Genomic DNA, 18,586 nt, shown 5'->3' on the forward strand with positions numbered 1-18,586 from the left:
GGCTCCACTCGAACAAGGCTGCAGGCCCCGATGGCGTTAGCCCAGGGGTGCTAAAAGCCTGTGCCCCCCAGCTTTGTGGAGTCCTTCAACACGTCTTCAACCTGAGCCTGAGTCTTCAAAGGGTCCCCATTCTGTGGAAGACATCTTGCCTCGTTCCTGTGCCGAAGACGCCACGTCCCAGTGGCTCCAAGGACTACAGACCGGTGGCACTGACCTCCCACATAATGAAGACCCTGGAGAGACTAGTGCTGGAACAGCTGCGGCCCATCGTCAGACCCCTCCTGGACCCCCTTCAGTTTGCCTACCAGCCCCGGCTGGGAGTTGAGGACGCCATCATCTACCTGCTTAACCGCATCCACACCCACCTGGACAGGCCGGCAAGCACGGTGAGGATCATGTTTTTGACTTCTCCAGTGCTTTCAACACCATCCGGCCTGCCCTGCTGGGAGAGAAGCTGGCAGCGATGCAGGTGGACGCCCCCTGTGTGTCCTGGATTGTGGACTACCTGACTGGCAGACCACAGCACGTGCGGCTGCAGCACTGTGTGTCAGACAGCGTGGTCAGCAACACTGGGGCCCCCTCAGGGGACTGTCCTCTCTCCCTTCCTCTTCACCATCTACACCACGGACTTCAGCCACCACACAGAGTCCTGCCACCTTCAGAAGTTTTCTGATGACTCTGCTGTGGTGGGATGTATCAGCGGTGGCGATACAGGGAGTGAGTACAGGGCTGTGGTGGGTAACTTTGTTTCATGGTGCGAGCAGAACCATCTGCAGCTCAATGCGACAAAGTCAAAGGAGCTGATTGTGGATCTACGGAGGGCCAAGGCACCAGTGACCCCGGTTTCCATCCAGGGGGTCAGTGTGGACATTGTGGAGGACTACAAGTACCTGGGAGTATACTTAGATAACAAACTGGACTGGACCAAGAACACTCAGGCTGTTTACAGGAAGGGCCAGAGCCGCCTCTATTTCCTGAGGAGGCTGAGGTCCTTCAACATCTGCCGGACAATGCTGAAGATGTTCTATGAGTCTGTGGTGGCCAGTGCTATCCTGTATGCTGTTGCATGCTGGGGCAGCAGGTTAAAGGTAGCGGACGCAAACAGACTGAACAAACTGATCCGTAAGGCCAGTAACATTGTGGGGTGGAGCTGGACTCTCTGGCGGTGGTGTCAGAGAGGAGGATGCTGGCCAAACTACACGCCATCTTGGACAGTGTCTCCCACCCGCTCCATGACGTGCTGGCTAAACAAAGGAGCACCTTCAGCGGAAGACTCATCCCACCAAAGAGCACCACAGAGCGCCACAGGAAGTCATTCCTGCCTGTGGCCATCAAACTATTTAACTCCTCCTCTAAGGATTAGTCTGTTTGACCCTAGGTCACTAAACTGGTCATTGAGCATTACATCTCCGCCATAATTAATAATAATTGTGCAATATTCTGTTTACTCCTCAAGTGCAATATTAGTTTTCCCTTGTTAGTTTTTCTTATTTATTGTTACGGATATACCTCAATTACTCTCGACAGTACATGCACCTCCGCTTTTACTATTATTTATTACATAATTAGTGACATTGTATTTATACTGTACTTCACCATCTACCAGTAAACCCACTTGGTACTCGACACTTAGTTTATCTTATACTTATACCAACATGTTACTTAATTTATTTCTGACCTGTTTATAGTGTATAATATCGTTTTCTCCTGTGTGCACTGACGTAAAGGCGAGCTACTGTAACAAAGAGTTTCCCTACGGGGATCAATAAAGTATTTCTGATTCTGATTCTGTATCTGATTTAGATTAGATTCTATTAACTGAGGTTCCAAATTGAAGAAAAGAATCTTTACTTAAGCTTCAGAAGAATACAGATGGTTATGATGAGCATTTCACTGCGCAACAGAGGGAGTTCAGAGCAGTCATGAAATCTCTTCTGAAGATTGACATTCAGAGCAAGGTTTTATCCCATTACAACAACGACAGACTAAAACAATAGGATGTGGGCTGGCTTAATCAAGAGGTCAGAGTGACTACAAAAGGTGACTACTCAGGAAATCCCAGACAGGCTATTTAACAATAAAATCTGATTCAGTCCTGGCCTACGTGGCTAATCCCTTCAGCACCTAAGACAATGTAATGTATGCGTTGGGGGTTTTCTGGTAAATTTAATTCATATGTAAGTTCAAGAAAGCTTCTCAAAATCTTCCTGGGTGAGTTTATACACAGTGATTTATATGAAAATGGAAATAACCATCTGTATCAAGACCCCAATAATAAACAAGTAAATGGAAGCTTAATTCCACAATTACCTTTTCTTCCTGCATTTGCTTTTTTCTCCTTCTTTAATAGAACATGCAGATTCAAATTGGAAAAGGATACCCACTCTTAAGACGTCAGGTCAAAGTAGCAAGGTAGCACTTTTCAGAAGGCCTGTTCATCAACTTTCCTAAAGGTAGACTTGCCTACGACTGCACAGCTAAGCTGAGTAAAGTTAGTTTTCTTGATTTTGTCATTAGTCGTCATTGATCACCACCATGGAACACAGCTCTTAGTTATGTGAAAGCCTAGAGGTGGGGTGGCTAACTTTTTGGGCATGAAAGTTGTCAGCTTGCATTAAACTAATCTGAGAGCACAATTAAGACCAACCTAACTCTATAGACCAGAATAACATGTCTTTATGCAAGCACACCCTGGCCAGAAGCAAATCACTGACCATTGAATGGGGACTGGACCAAGGTGCAATGTGCCTCAGTTTCTTGTCCTGTGTGCATCTGGCCAATTAATCAGAAGATAAGATGTTTGGTCTGGACATCTGGCTTTAATGCTTAATTACGGGAATGATCCTCATAATCGGTCAGCAACTCAACTCCACAGTTTGCCAATCATCACATTGACTCTGGAGGGAGTTGGATTTGGCATCTGGAGGCAGCTGCATGAACAGATGATTAGGTTAATAAAGAGCATGCTGATTAGTGATTGGCTCCTGTATGGGTAAAGGAGGAGGCGTGGTAGCATTTGATTGGTTGGTGTGAACCAAGAGGGACCTGCATTTTAGCTTTAAAACTGTTTTTTTTCCCAAGTGATTAGGGAGAAGTGGACAAATTAATCTTGGGAATGAAGAGGACTTGATTTTGTCACGCTCAATTTTTACTTTATAAATACACTGACAGTAGAGCTGTGCGATACGACGATATATATTGTGTTACGATAGAACAACGTCTATTGTTTCATATTATTCTCCATCGTTTTCTTCCTTGTGACACAAATCACACTCTTTACGGCAATTATTTTCGTCATCCACGGCATGGATGCAGGCAGGAAATTTGCAAAAAGGCAACACAAACAAACATGGGAGTCTAGCGAACGTGACGCAGAACACGGTAATTCCGAACAGGAGAAGGACTTACAGGCACGTTACAAAAAATACAGAGAAATTTCCACAGTTCCAAGACAAGAATCCATTATTTAGGTAGAGTAAATGTAATAGCTACATAGCCGACTCCAAATATTTTACCAACCTGTCCAAGAGCAGTAATGTGACATCTGTGCCTGCCCTCAGTCCCTTCTCTCAGCGCTCTCCAACAAGGAAAAGCTAAAGCTACACCACTGGTTATCCGTGTTTGTCCTCTCCGTCGATCATTTTCTTTTTTGACTGTAATACTTCCTCTGAATGCCAAGTTTTTTAACTTATCAGACACTTTTCTTGGACACTTCTTAGGTTTTACTCCTAGCTGCTGTAGCTTACGCGGTCGCTACGGTTGCTCCAGAGCCATGTAGAGAGAAGAGTTACGTTATCTCTGTTCAATTTCGATTCAAGTGGCTTTATTGGCGTAACTGCATACAATAAGTTTAAAAATGATTTAAAATTAATATTTTATTATTTATTTAAACATTTAAAATACTGCAAATGTATAGTCTTTCTTGCAAAGATGATAAATTTACTCCCAAAATAGTTGGAGGGAGGCCGAATTATGAAGGCAATACTTTCAGAAAGTGGCAAATGCCAGGATGTGGTTTGAATTAATGGCATGAGATTAAAAATGGGGTAACTAGGAACCCCCAGTCAAAGAATGTTCAACAATTAATTATACTTTCATAATGCAGAAAAAAATGCAAGATGTGTTGATAAAACTCCATAGTAATTTTAGGGCAAGATGAGGTGCTCGGTGAGTGCTGTTAATGAACAATAATAATAATAATAATGAATATGATTTTTGAAAAGCTTGCTCATGCTGTAATGACACTGCATACAGGGACAGATACCCACAGGAACACATCTAAAAAAAATAAATTAAAAAAAAGGTACTGAAAGAGTTTTAGGAGCCTGTAACATATTTTCTGCCCAAAAACTTCTGTTACACCTTTTTTACAGCCCAAACAGGTGAAATTGGCTTAACAGGGGCCCTCTTGCACATTTACTTATTGTACAATCCACAGAAAAGTGAATATTGAGTGTAAAAATCAAAATCAGTCACTCTGTTGTTTTTGCTTTGTTAGATTAATTCATTACTTCATAGGTAATAACTAACTTTTAATTAAAAGATTTAGTTCTAGCCAACCATTTATATATTAGCCAATATACTCTTGGTCCATAGGCAGGAGGCCAGTGTTGGCCTAACATGACAATGGTTGGCCATAAGTAAAACAGCAAAGAAATCTCATCACGCCAATACTGGCTAAAGTTAGGCTTTCTATTTGGCTAATGTAGTGTGTCTTTGTACCACCTGCCCAGAGACTGTAGATTAACTTTCTTACCAACTATGAGGCAGTTACTAATTGTCTGTTTTCCTTGTTAAATGACTAAATAACTATAGAGATAAGTACACACACAAATAAATTTAATCATTACAAAAGCTCTAACCCAAGCCATTAGAAATTGCCCTACGTGCATATGTACAATATTCTTTTGTCTTTTTACTTTGAAATCCAGTCTGATACAAAGAAAACCTCCAACATCCAGTAAAATGGATTTCATGTATTTCAGAATTAGAGTAATGAAGTCTATGCAAAACTTTTAATTGTATGAACTGTTATCCGCTACTGATAGACTTATGCATTTAGGCCAAACTCTCCTCCTTCATGTCCTCAGAGATCTCAATGACTAATTCATTATTCTAAGCCTATTTAAGGTTGGCACTCAAAAGCTGTGTGATCACTGAGAGCAGATACAAAGACTGTGGAACTTTATTATTCATAGTCCAATTTACTCTCCCCCATTGTGTAAAAAATTCCATATGCCTCGATCAGTATTTTCATGGGTAAAAACAAACGCTGGCACTGCTAAACATATATGGTAAATGCGGCACTAAACTGCATCCTGAGCCTTTTCAGCCACAATCTTGTCTTTATCCATTTATGGTAGCAGCCGAGACACAAAGTCTCACCTCCTCATAGCCATATCGTAAAAAAGTGGGAATATTACTGTTTGAAGAAATTTACCTCAGTTATATCAAAAGGTATGTGTGACACCTTTGTGTGTATCGTTATACCAGTTTATTTTTACACTTTCAGTTTGATTATTTCCCAACATAAGGGGTTTCTGCCTAAAAGTTCTGATTTAGTCTAAAAAATACTGGAATCAGCCTATAAAATACCCACCATGCGTAACTTTTGTTTAAAAAGCACTAGCATTGTGCTTTCTTCTTCCTTGTCAAAACCTGGCACCTACATTACCCACAATGCAACTCTATCACCAACTGTTCGGTTGGAGATTCGGGTGTGTGATGCTAGTAGTGGCTAATGTAACTCCTTCTAACTCCACACCCCCAATTTATTTATTTTTTTTTTAAACTTGTAGTCTTCAGCCCCAACCGACTCAAGGCAGTTTATAAGATTTCAAGGCTAAGGCTGATGGACCTTTTTTTTTTTGTCGCTGATTCAATTCACCAAATAAGTGCCTTCAGCTCTGCCTCATCAGCATTCGAGGGTTCAAACATGCTGCTAATTATTAAGCTCTATAAGCACAGTTTGCAACATTGGTAGTTTTGCTGGAACCAGCAATATGGGGCTTTATTCACTAATAGCCTGTGCCTGCACATTGTCCGACACAACATATAATCTTGATACCTCTGTACCTGAAGAAGAGCCACTTCGGGCTTGAAAATATACTTTTTTCTAAATGTAATAAAAGTTTCTACAGTGTTGCGAGTCCTTTAGAAGCAGTAATCACTATACATTTTTGGAGTCAGCACCTGCAAGAAAGACGTGCATGTTTTGCACACTGACTACACAACATAAAACAAATCACAAACACTGTTCTGTTAAAAAGGTCCAATGTTGTTTTGTAGATGCTACATACAGTGGGACACGGGGAGCTCACATGGCCCCAGCCGTTACAATACAGACCGGAACCATATTTTTCATATTCTCTAATTAGTATCTTTTCTAGTAAATTAAATGACAGCAAAATTAATCAGTTTCTCAATTTTGCTTGGGGCCCTCTGGGACCCCTCTAATACCCCGCTTTGAGAACCAAAAGAACTAGCGCTAATTGAACAGGTTCTTAGTGCACATACCCATGTCACGGGAAGACAGAGGATACAAGTCTGAAGACTGTGCAGCTTACTGCTCCTGTTTCACATTACTCCATCAGGGAGGTCCAGCAGGGAATCACATGTATTTTGCATGGCCAGTGTCAACTACTTCGATGTCAGGTTAAGAGCTGAGTGGACACATAAGATTTAAAGTCATCTGAGTGATTCCTCAAGCAGAATGTGTAAGCATGGCAGATGTAAAAATTGAGAGCCAGGGGGAAAAGGGATATCACTAATTTAACATAACTGCTTACGGACAGGTTTAAGTGCTACAAGTTATTTTTTATTCATCAAAGACAGCGTGAGAAATGTTTACTGAAATGTAAGGCTAACATTTTAACATAGGCTAGAATTTTAATCAAACAGTAGCCCAGCCCAAAGCAAAAACATGGAGGAGCTTGCAGCTTTCTTTTGCTTTTGCCTGTTTAAATCCTGTTTCATAGGCTTATGGTAAAATTATTATAATGTCTTTTGGACCTAATATAGCATAGCAGAGACTATTATAACAGCCAGAGATTCCTTTCCTCTCAAAGCCTATGTAGCCTAATAAAAGAATTGATTACACTGGGCATTGCTCAATCTGGCAGCACGCTCCGGGGTAGGAAAAAACGATGTTTTCATAGACCACAGAGCACACAGTAGAAAAATACAGTCGAGTCGAGTCAGGGCAGAACCTTCAATTCTATTATAGCAAAATAAGTGCACCAACAATATTTTGCAAACCTGCTCATAGGCAGCTTTCAATGCTTAATTCTGAGCTGGCCTAAACGGCACTGCATATGTAAAGCAAAATTCTGTTTCCATGCAGAACAGGTACAGTTCAGGACTTATTTCAGATTGATCCGTAAAGGCACAGATGGGTTTCAGTCCGCTTTCATGAAATAGGTTATCAGTGTTTTTCCCAAAACTACCAACAGTGACGGTCTGGCTGAACGAGTGGTTCCTTCTTTATGTGTTCTGCCATATTCAGACAGAGCTGATGTTATGGGGTTAACAGCTGAAAATAGACATCTTATTTCTCCCCCATTTCTTTGTGACTTACATCATGGACATCAGTACACTTTAATTTTTTTTTTTTTTAAAGTGGGTTAATGTTCCAGCATTTAATTGGAAATTTAATTAGTAATGATTTCTCGGGTCAAAGATGAAGTTCCATTTGACACAGTTTGGATTATATCCTAAATCAATGGCTTGTTAGTGGGATGTGGAATTCGGAAACCTAATATGAATACTAAAGCCCAGAATGCATTTCTGTATTTTGTTTTCTATCAAATTGTGATTCATTTTTGCCACTTTTCAGTGCTGTTTTCTTTCTGGATTTGAATGTTTAGTAAGTTCCCCATTGTCAACAACAATAAGTGTGTTTGAATTAAACATGACAAAACAACAGAGGCCTGTTTTTGACTGGGATTTTGTACACAACATGATCACTGAAGTCAGGAAAATCCAGTGCAGTCAATGTTATGGTGGCCTAATTTGTAAAAGCATTTGTTTTCCTATGTTAAAATCAATATGACTAAGATTTGAACTGTATTTTCCGCAGATATGCACTCTCTACCCTCAACAAGTCCTAGACAACATTATTGATTGATTTCAGGGTTATTTTGGAGACAAACTCAACATAATAAATTGGGGTGTGTGCTCTGTTCACAAATTGGTTCATTTTCAGAGCTTTATCAACTTTTTGTTACTCGTATGTATTTGGCTGCACCACGCCAAGGACACATAGCTAACATTCAACATATTTCTTTTAATCATGTTCATAACTTTTGCAGCCATTTCCATTCTTTTTAAGAATGTCACAATGTTTCAGTGTCAGATATCTGCTCTTAAAATTGGACAAATGCCAATATTCCATGAAAAAAGAAACCTAAAAGACATGCTACGAAGTTAAAAAACAATTAAGATTTCTGAGGAATAATGAAGCAGTTCAATAATGAACCCAAGGATCAACACTGAAGCGGTCAGGAATGGCAGCGCTCCAGCAAAATCAGAAATCACGGTCAGACTACGGACCAAACTGCAATGTTTATTTACATCAACTTCAAAAGCCGGAGTGCTCTCTACACACAGACAAACTGTACAAGTGAGACAACCTGTCACTCAGACAGAGAAGACAGGAAAATGCTGACATCTTGTCATGTTCAGGAGATTAACAAAAGGAGCTGACAGCTCCATCTAACATCTTCAGGCAGGCAACAGGTAGACACATTCATCATGAATCACAATAGAAAGGTCAATTTTTTTATATTACTTTCACTGTCCATACACATCTTTAGATATGACTTAGAGAGAATAGGTAACAGAAATCACAGCCTTGTTTCAAATCACTGGAATAATACAGAGTAAACTGTCATACAGTATCACGATCCGCATTTTTTCCTGTTGACACAACTACACGACTGTGCTGCAGCTGTCATTACCAATTAATCTTCCAATTATTTTCTAGATTAAAATCGATAGAAAATGTTAGAAAATAGCGAACAATGCCCATCACAATTTCCTAAGGTCATAAAATTGCCAATACCAAAAGATAGCCTGTTTACAATCTTTAAGACAAAGAAAAGCAGCGAATTATCAGAAATGTGAGGCAGGAACTGGGAAATGTTTGGCATTCTTTCTTGAAAAATGATAGGAACAATTAAGTGATGATCAGATTCATTTTCTGTCAATCAACTAAATAAGTTCAACTAATCCTAACCATGTCTACTCTAACTGTACCCATCACTGAGGCTGCATTCATTCATTTTGGAAGTGGAAAACTATAACAATGTCAAACTCACGGTGAGAAGGAAAAAAAAAAAAAAAAAAAAAAAAATCGATGCAGCAGAACCTGAGACATAATCTTTTTTTGCATTCTTCTTCCTTGTCAAAACCTGACGCCTACATTACCCACAATGCAACGCCACAGTTCGGTTAGAGATTCAGGTGTGTTATGATACACTAATGTAACCTTGAGCTGCTAGCCTCAAGCAGAGATGAGGAGGCTGCAGAGGTCTGGTAAGCTCGCTTCTTTCTAACTCAACACCAACAGCGTTTGTTCGTTTTCTAACTTGTAGTCTTCAGCTCCAACTGACTTGAGGCAATTTTTCAGATTTCGTGCAGCTTCCTCTGGAGGCACAAAAGGCTTTATACAACTTTTTCACATTTGCAATAGTACCCCCTTAGATCTGTAAACAGACTTTGATGTGTAAAAATTGGTGCAGTTCCCTTTGAATGAACGTTGGAATGCCCACATTGAAACTTCTTTTTAGTAAATCATTTCAAATAAATCGTAACTAAAAATGCAATGCAGCAAGTATTTGCTTTTTCCCAAACAGAGTAGTATTCCCTGAATGTAAGTGACAGTCAGTGGATTCTTTGCTGTGTTTGCAGACTGTGTTGACACTTCTGCAACTTGTGATTCTAAAGAGGGAGATACTAGAACCACATGTCCTACTTGTAATTATAGACACAGAGACTAAAGGGGAGATTTTTTGCCAGTCTGCAGCTTGTACTTACAGTAAATCTTACATGACATGATCTGATACGACAGTAGAAAATGTCGCCAACTACCTCCATAGAAATCACTGTCAAAGTCAAACACCAAGACTAATCTACAGGAACATGTAGCTTTTTCATATACACTTCCACTTCTGCCATGCTGACAATGAGAAACAGTTGTGAACTTTGAGAACACCAGCCAGACTCTGAACGGCAGCAGGAAAAGCAATCCCACCGCTGAAAAACAATATTGTGCTGAGAAAGAATTAAGTGTTGGCCGATTGTAGAGGAGGAAGCTGAGGTTGGTTGCATGTCTGAGTCCTTTAGCAGATTTGTAGCACTGGGAAATCAGTGTGTGTGTGTGTGTGGGGGGGGGCAAGATATGCTGAAAGCTAAAAATCTGGTCATATTTCTTCAGTTTCCACTGCACTGATCACAGACAAATCCTTCATAAACAGTTCACTGGGAAATATTGCTGATATGCAGAGCAGGAGAGCTAACACAGATGGTTTATCTGTTTTGAATTGGTTGATTTTTCCAGCTAGAGCTGGGTATCGCCACTGATTTCCCGAATCAATTCGATTCTGATTCACAAGGTCCGATTTGATAGATTCGATTAGGGATATTTAAGTAATAATACCAATTTTGCTTAGATATGAAAGAGATTCTCAGAAAACTAATGCTGTAAATTGTACAAGGAACCCTCTAACCTGGTGCATTATTAAAAATATTAATGCTTACATTAAGGATTGACCCTTTAAGAAAAACAACTTGACATTTAAGGTTGAAATAATGTCCCTTAATCACCAAGTATTGCATTTCTAAATGTTGTGCTGTCATTTCCGCGTTAAAAGAAAAAACAAGTTGTTAGAAAGATTAGACATAAGATTGTTTGATGACTGCTCACTCAGTCAGGTGAGCCCGGGAACCTGTATAACTGAGTCATACATGGATACATGTAAGTTAGCAAAATATCATGTAGAATTTTAGTGTTATTCACGCTTTAATACCGCACATTGTATCAACATTTATACACACTCTTTGTGAACTTCCTTCTCCTTAAGTTCGGCGCATCTATGTGCACTTTTTAGCTCAGAGAAAGAGTTCATCAAGCTGGCAGCACAACACGTGAAAGCAGCCATATCGTTGTGTGTTCCAGTATTGCACCCTTAGTACGCCTTCTGATCTGTGGAGCCCAACACGCTACACTTCCCGGTCGGAGAAAGCTTCTCCTGGAGGGGAGCAACACTGGTGGCTGGGGTCCCGCTGCAGCTTGGGGGAAAGCGGCTACATCCCGGCCTCATACATCGAAAAAAAGGGTAAACACCACTTTCTGACCTTTTTCCTCTTTTTAGCTACCTAGCTAATGTCAATCTGCTTGTCATAGAAACAAAAACGTGCAGCGTTTTTCTCTCTCACCGTACAAGCGCTTCACTCAAGCACTTCTCTGCCAGAAAAAAAAAAAAAAAGCTAGGCTATATGGACACAAGCCCTAATGGGATTAAAGCTTCACGCATCCACGGGAAAAGGCATATATTAAAAGACCGATCTCGGATTTTATGAATTGATATCGGATAATTCGAGAATATAATATATTATAATACAGGTCAGATAAATTAAGTACAAAGTGGATATAAGTATAAAATTAAAATAAGTGTAAAGTACAAAGTGGATTTACCGGTTGATCATAAGTATATACAGTATAATAATACAATGAAATAATACGAGTAGTAAGTGATAGTGCATGAACTGTCAATTTAAGTGTGGCTTATTAAGATGATTATGAGATGGTGGATATTGCGCAGCAGTAATAGAAGTATGAATGAATATCAATAAATAGGGAATTTTAAACTGAAGAGTATATTGCACAGGAGTACTAACATAGAATATTGCACAATTATTTCAAATATTGCAGTGATGTTGATGATCAATGTCCAGTTTAATGACTTAGGGTCATATAGAGTGACACTTGGAGGGAGGAGTTAGTTGTGTTTTACTAGGTGGAACAACACATTGATTCTGACAGATACATTAAGATTGTATCCAATGCACGTATTGTAAGCCACATAATAAAATTCAGCCTATGTAGGAATAAACTCACACATATTGTATTGGCTATGTAGTAAGCTTTTGTAATCAGGATACAGTGATCACAGTCAACTGTATAACACAGAAGAAATGTATCCAACTGTATCATTTGAGAAAACACAAAATATTCAAAATATATGAATCATGGCTTTAGAAATCTGCCATTAAGAGTCCCTCACCTACTGTTAAGGACAATTCCAGTTTATTACAACTTCGATCTTATTTTCATAGTTTTGGCCATCACCTCTCTCAGTTGTCTTGTGTTGTAACATTGTACTCGTCATTGCTGAGATCTGGGAACACAGTGACACTGCCTCAACCAAGTCTGGCAGGGCCAGATACATGAGCAGTCAGATGATCAGACAGGTTGCAAACAAGCACATGAGCTCTCTCTCTCTCCTCCTTGTCCTCTCTTTTCACTCACCCTTCTGTGTGCTGGACCTGTCTCTCTGCCCTGCTTCATTCCAGATGTTTTGGATCTGGATCTGATATTTGTCTTCCAGGAGATTCAGCCTCTCCTCTTGTAGCTCTCTCTCTCTCCTTTGTGTGCATGTTGTCCTTGTCACTCTCTCTCCCTCTGTGTGTTTGTTTCCTCTCTCCTATCTGTGTGAATGGTAGCTCAGCTGTTTCCCCGATTCCAGTTTTTGTGCTAAGCTAAATTAACCGGCTGCTGGCTGTACCCTTATTTAGACAGATGTGAGAGTGGCATTAATCTTCTCATCTCAAGTTCAGAGTGCACTGTTTGATGAATGAACTCACATCACATCAGCATCTGCAGTAAAGTTGCAGTAATCTGTTAAAAAAGTTCAGAATCAAAATCAGAAATACTTCATTGATCCCCGAGGGGAAATAAAGTATTTCTGATTCTGATGGATGACATAAGAAAAAAGTGTTTGAATATACAGTAAGCAACCGTTTCCTAGCACGGGGAAGGTGACACAGCTTTACAAGCACTGCTTCTTCAGGCCTTCTGTGAGGTTATACAATCCTGGCTGCAAAGCCCCGAGCACAACAGGGGTCTTGCCCCCCTCGTGGACATGTGTCATCTGCCTTATGTGGACATAATGTCACATAACATTTCCTCTGTTCAAATTTGTATTCCATGTAGTCCTTTTAGAGAAGTTGAGGGGCCACCTTCAGTATAACCTTTTCTTCATTCGGAAATCTTGTTCCCTTTCAGTGTGTCAGGGGAGACAACTTATTAAGTGAGAGATATATTGCCATTCCATGACAAGACCACCAGCATTAGAGGGAAAGGATTATACCTTTGTAACGCTGCAGAAAGAAAGGAGTGTGCCACAGTGGGTGCCATCACAGCTAGGTGATAAAATCTGATTAAGGTGTTAAGCAAAGCCCAACTGACAACAGAGCTAACATCCATCCCAGAAAGTGTCCAAGAAGTGGTCATTCCTTTTGAGCAATGACAAGATATACTATTGTGCATCTCAATCCATTTTACAGGTGTTTTTCCTACAATGCAAATGTGGAATCTAGCTGGTAAAAATGTTCCCAAGTCTGACTCACAATACCAGAGGCAGTAGAGAAAGCTATTTCAAATCAAAGGCACTGTGGAATCTGTGTGCGAGGTGCAGTGCATAAGAACTGATTTCATACCAAACATATGTGATCGCCTAATGTAGAAGACAGATTGCTTCCCTGCTGAGAACAGTGACAGAACTTCAAGACAAACCTCAAGACATCCATCACCAAAAGTGTGTGTATCCCCTTCTCTCCTTCAGTGAACCAGGAAATGATTTGCCGTTATGAACATATTCTGTGTAAATGTCATGGTTAATTTATCTGAAATTATCTGGTATAGAGGAAAGATTTAAAGAAACAAACAATCACTACAAACTAAGCTATGATGGCGAAATATAAAAGTTGGAATGGAAATATAAAGTTATACAACAAGAGAAACTTCAATACCCTTGCGTTATACATTGCCATAGTGATCACCTGCCACATATAATAAATAGTTAGCACATGCAGTCTAATTATTCTGTACGTCATTGCACTCCAAAACCATACACGGAGGCAAGCAGGTGGTGGATTATTTCAGATTGATTACTTTTTATAATTTCCAGAGATAAACAGAATGAACAGCAAAAGAAAGACATCTCTCACACTGCTTAATTGCAAGAAAGGCATGTGGGCTGCATGTACGGATTCAGAAACTGTTTAAATATAACCCATGCCTAAAAGAGCTGTCTGGCACATACATAGCTTAACTATCGTTGCTCAAGTGTTTTGGAGGAGTGATTCTAGGAGCCTTGAATGAGTCAGGAAAGATTTTGTCTCACAAGGTCTTAAATAAATGGCAAACCATCGTCTACCACTCAGGAAGAAATGGCTGTCTCAAGCCAATCCATGAACCCAAGAACCTATAATGCATGTTTTATTTACTGTACTTAATCTTCGCTCTTGAGAAATGGGGCTTTTTAGTAGATTGAAAAACAAAGTGGGGGTATATTCAACATGGTAAATTGATTTCTATTCACGCATTCATCTCTGGCAATAAACATGCATGCTTTCATGATTCTGACTATAAAAGGTCTGCCAGAAAATGGGCCAATGCATTGCAAACAAATAGTGTACATCTTTCAGCAAGAACTACCAACAAGCCCTGAAGCCCTTGGTAGAGGTCTTGCACATAACGCTACATTTGAGGGAACCAGTGCTTCACAAAAGGTTCCTTTCACTACTGGTGAAGGACAACATCCTTAGAATTCACTCAACGGCCAAGCAAGAGCTTGGAGCAAAAATACAGCTCCAAGCGCCAAAAGGATTCAAGCGTAGCTGGCCTTCAAAGACATTTCAAGGACCATTTTCACAATTAAAATAATCCAACAATTGCTCCAACAATTAGATACAGAAAATCAATTACAGCCCATTGACAGGCCCACCTGGAAAATCTGTGACTGTGATTACAGAACAGGGCTGCAAGTCTTTCCAGGAACGGCTTCATTTTCTTATTGCTTCCAGTGAGTTGTTGACCTGCTGTTCAGAGAGCACAGATTGGTTTTAGCCTTGAGCCCTTCTGTCACTGAAAATTAAAAAAGTTCTACTTGCAAAAGGGTGCCATGCTCCATACGGGTTTACCATTATCTGATGCTGACAGCAAATGCCACAAAAGCTCTTCCCTCAAGGATCGACTGAGAGCTGCTAGCTAAATATAAAAACCATATGCTTCATGGACACAAACACAAACAAAAGTGGCAGGTGCATCAACAACAATGCAACATTTTGACATCACCACAGTATAGAACAAAAGCAGAATAACTAAATAGCAACACTGACTCATTTGCAGTCACAAGGGGTTGATGCATATGGATAGGCAGCGTGTTTTCCATACAAAAGGATGGAACACAGGAAACCTCTTCAAAACACAGCAACAGAGCAAAGCCTTCGTTTCACCACATATAAATCAATTAGGCTAGAACATGAGAGCTGGTGTGTCACACTGCTGCTTTGTCTGCTCTGTCCAGTGTCTACTCTCAGAGATAGGCTGGTGCTGGGAAGGCTGCCAACTACATACAAACCATGACTGGGCAAACACCGCTCCCCAGCCCATGTTATGCAGCTGACTGCAGATGCAGCTCCGAGCAATCAGTGGTACTTAATCACTGAATTTGCCACACCTAGTTCGATGTAACACAGTTAAGTCATAATCTATTCAATCCATTTAAGGTTAACCACAATATATTCTTTCAACCTGTTAGTTCCAGGCTTTCGCTGGAAATTATTTAGCCAAGGTGGTAGAGCACTTGGGTCTCATGATCAATTTATAAAGTAGATAACTGCCTAAACACCTATTAAATATATATTTGCTGTGTGAAATACTTCCTCTGCTCGGTTCCCCTGACGGTTAAAGGTTCTGTATATGAGATTCTGAACACAGCAAACAACTATTTGCTATGTAAAGATATAGTAAAGTTGTCCTGAGCAGAGGATGACGTCGCACCCCCTCTGTCTGTGTTGTTATGGAAGCATGTCTCTGCTTTGTTTATACAGCCGCACCGGCTGCGCGTGCATGTTAGTGCATGTCCCTCGTGTGAAACTGTTCGTCTGTGAGGAGAGCTTTTTCTTTTCTCATCTAAGGCGGTGAATTTATTTTTCGACCAAACCAGAGTTGGTGATTGTTGGAACAGTGGAAAGACTAACAAAGACGGATTTGGTGAGTTTAATTTTGTTTCTGTAGAGTTTGAATGAAGTGTGTTTAACCATGGTCTGCAAGGTAAAAGTATTGGCTTTCTCGATGGAGTCTGGTGCGCCGTAGCGCACATTTGTCTGAGATACTGGTGCTTCATAGTGCCAGTGAATGTCGCTTACAACTCCTTTAATAATTTTACAGCTGCAGCAATTACTCGATTAGTCGATCGACAGAACAGTAAATCAGAAACAATTTTAATAATCGATTAATTGTTATGTCATTTTTCAAGCAAAAATGTCAAACAATTCATGGTCCCAGCTTCTCAAATGTGAGAAAATCCTGCTTTTACATCAGCTTACATTTGGTCAGACAAAACAAGTCATCTGAAGACGTCACTGTGCACTAGGAAAGTGCGATGGGCGTCTTTCTCCATTTCCGATGTTTTATAGACCACACGATTAAGTGAGAAAATTAATCGACAGATTAAGCGATAATGAATGAATGAAATAATCATTAGTTGCAGCCCAAGAATCGGTGCCACTGCTCTGTCCTGAAGGTTCATGTTTTATTTTAGAAAAGTGTATTCATTTTAGGAAGATAGCGGAGGTGGCCTTTGTTTTAGGCAAGGGGGCCTGCCTCCACTACCAAACACTGTAAGAAAAAGTTTCTTTTAAGTATGTGAGTGGAGATACAGTATTATATACACAATATATAATATTATATTGGTTGGACTAGGGCTAGGTAACAAACCTCAATACTTTTTTTGGCACCAACCAAAATGTGTCTGTAGCACCGAGTATCGAAAGTACCAAAAGATGGCAAATGTAGGATCAGATTCCTAGCCCTTGCTTACCTTTCTTTAATTCAGTAGTTCCTGATCTAAATAAAATGTCTCTAATTTTTACCGACGTACAGCTGTTTGTGTTTAGACAACATTTAACAAGTTTGGCTTCTTTTGTTAAATGAAAAAAAGGGTTTTGTACAAAAAAGCTATTGAAAACAGTATTGTGCTGCTATCCGAACCAAACTCTGTTATCGTATCAGCACTACTATCAAAAAATGTCAAACAATACCCAATTCTAGGTTAGAACGTAATTCTGATGTCTTATTTTTTTACCTGTGAGAAAACATGGATGTATCATAGCACAATGAGCAACCAGAAAACTCGGCTTCAAACACTCTTATCAGCAAACATGCCTTGCTGAAGTGTCCTTGAGCAAAAATCTTAATCCCTATCAGCTCCAGGAATGCTGCTCTGCACCTGACCTCTGACCTTCATGTGGAAGAAAATGGTCAAGGGGAAAAAAGGTGGATTTCCTTTTGGGCATCAATGAAGCATCACATTTCAACTGACGTAGTTGCTATAGCCCTGCCTTAGCTTACACAGAGAGTAACCAATCACAATGGCATCTTGATAACAAATCCCTGTGAGGCTTTTAAATCAACTCTGAATCATTAGCTTGTTTACAACGTTATGCGTGAGCCAATACATATGAAAATATAAATTTGAGGTGAGAAGAATTAGGAATAATTGATTCATTACAGTACTGCATTTTCCCCAGAGCAGTCTTAGAGTCCATGATATTGCTTTTTCACACCTGGGGATTTGTCTGCTTAGCTGTTCATCCAGCAAGTCTACTGCATTTCTCTTGAGGTATTCTCACAAATTGTTTACTTAGCATATGAGTGTGACAAGAAGAGAGTGGTTTAAACTGCTAGGGTGAGTGCAGCAAGGCTTCTGTGTGTGTGTGTGTGTATGTGTGTGTGTGTGTGTGTGTGTGTATATATATATGTATGTATATGTGTGTAACTTGAGGTCACTGAGGCCAAGAGCCTCTGAAACCATCCTCGGAGGCAGCCGGCCATGCGCCAAATTTGTTACTGCAATTACTTTTGACAGCAGCGCCTTCATTGTCCAAGAAGGTGGGTATCCCCGCGCTAAGCAACGCTGACCACAGGCGTTAGCGGGATTTGTGTAGGCAGAGTATTGCAGCACACTTGCTTCGCAGCCTTGGTGAAGCCATCAAGGAGAGTATATTCTTTAGTGCACACGTAGGCGTTTCTTTTGTGTGGTAATGAAATTGAGGCAAGACTTAGTGAAAATGAGTAGGAGAGGGAAGATTTTGTGCAGAATGCCTGAAAGGATGCGAGGGATGGTTATGCAGTAAATATGGAAAAAATTGCACTCTGCCACAGTGCAGCTTATTTCGGTGCTAGATTCAATCCTACTAAAGTCTAAATTTGAGCGTCTTTAAATGGGGCTCCAAATGAATAAACAGAGACTATACTGTGGTGCTTCTGCTCACTTTGCCTCTCAGCAGTGCACTTAAT

At 40.2% G+C, this 18,586-nt stretch overlaps 1 protein-coding gene across 1 annotated transcript in view; it reads right to left on the reverse strand.

The window, feature by feature from the left end:
- Positions 1-18,586, reverse strand: part of tmem132e (transmembrane protein 132E) — a 347,606-nt gene that overhangs the window by 326,841 nt on the left and 2,179 nt on the right. The gene's annotated exons all lie outside the window — the stretch shown is intronic.

Source organism: Siniperca chuatsi, linkage group LG14, assembly GCF_020085105.1.
Source record: "Siniperca chuatsi isolate FFG_IHB_CAS linkage group LG14, ASM2008510v1, whole genome shotgun sequence".
In the NCBI taxonomy this organism is placed as follows: domain Eukaryota; kingdom Metazoa; phylum Chordata; class Actinopteri; order Centrarchiformes; family Sinipercidae; genus Siniperca; species Siniperca chuatsi.